This window comes from Lepidothrix coronata, unplaced genomic scaffold (genome assembly GCF_001604755.1).
Source record: "Lepidothrix coronata isolate B3197 unplaced genomic scaffold, Lepidothrix_coronata-1.0 Scaffold71, whole genome shotgun sequence".
Lineage (NCBI taxonomy): Eukaryota > Metazoa > Chordata > Aves > Passeriformes > Pipridae > Lepidothrix > Lepidothrix coronata.
The window spans coordinates 613,179-614,614 of record NW_016690251.1 but is presented as its reverse complement, the minus strand read 5'-3'; positions in this window follow the sequence as shown (position 1 = coordinate 614,614).

Below are 1,436 nucleotides of genomic sequence, written 5' to 3'. Positions count from 1 at the left end.
CATACGAGCACATCCACCCACAACTTTGTAAAGGCGAACAGACCCGTGCACATGGGAGAAGAGAAAAACACAGCTGCACAAGAAAAAAACACCAAAACACACTCGCAATCGCCTGGAGGTCCTTGCAAACATCCAAACTCCTACACTCCCGGACAAACTGGGACTCAGCCACACACTCTGACAAATAACCAGACACATGCCAACATATGCAAACATTCAAACACAACCCGACAGAGTCAGAAACACGGAGACAGCTTCACACACAACGGCACACGAAAAGAAAAATTTCAACAAACGCACTCTCAAACACAGAGACACACTGAGGAGAAAATCGTACACAGCTGGGTTCACTCGTACACACTAATACAAAGTAGCAATTAGGGGCAAAAAAGAGACACAATCGGAAAGTCTCGGACACACTCGCAAAAATTAACAAAAGTTGGCGAACCCGTGAACACACTATGACACACCCAGACACACAAAGACACTCACGAACAAAACCAGACAATCTTACAGGCAGACAGGCTCACAAACATGCACACATCCTGTCACACATTATCTGACAGCCTTGCTAAGACCATACAGATTCATACACAATAAAATAGGCAAAAATGATAAAAAACCCAGAAAAACGTAGAAAACTCAGAAGAACTTGAGAATTGAAACACGGCGAGATACGCTCGCACACATTCACACAAAATCAGACAGGCTCAGGAACACTCGTCCACACTCACAGATGCTCAGGCACACTCTCACACATTTGGCTGAAATTACGCACCCTCACGCATATTCTCAACAACTCAGACACATTCGCACTTATTACAACACAGACAAACCCGAACACGTTCGCAGGAACTCACCGACACTCGAAAACACCCACAATCAGACAAACACGCACACACTAAAAAGGTCTCCGAGTGTTTCCCAATTTGTCTGATTTTTTCCTGAGTTTGTTCGAACTTGTACGGGAGATGGTATGTCCGAGATTAAATTGAAGACAAGTCTGTGAGAGTGTATGCGAGTGCCTCTCACTGTGTGTGAAGAGGAGAATGAGTTTCTGCTACTGTGTATCTCCTCAGGAGTTTAGGACTGTGTGCGAACGTGTATCTTTGTCTCAGTAATTGTGAGCCTCTCCGAGTCTTACTGTGTCTAAATGAGTGCGAGAGTGCGAGACTTTCTGCAAAAGTACCTCACTGTGCTCGAGTTTGTCTGATTGTGATAGATATAGTCTAATGGTTTCCAAAGTGCCTAAGAGTGTCTGATTCTGTGCGACAGTGAATGAGTGTTTCTGGGTGTGTCTGTACCTGAGCGTGTGTTAGTGTGTCTGCCTTCGACTGTTTTCGAGTGCTTATGAGTGCGTTCAAGTCTGTCTGAGTGATTGTAGAAGTGTTTGAGGGTGCAAGAATATCTGAGCCTGTTTGATTGTGTCTGAGATT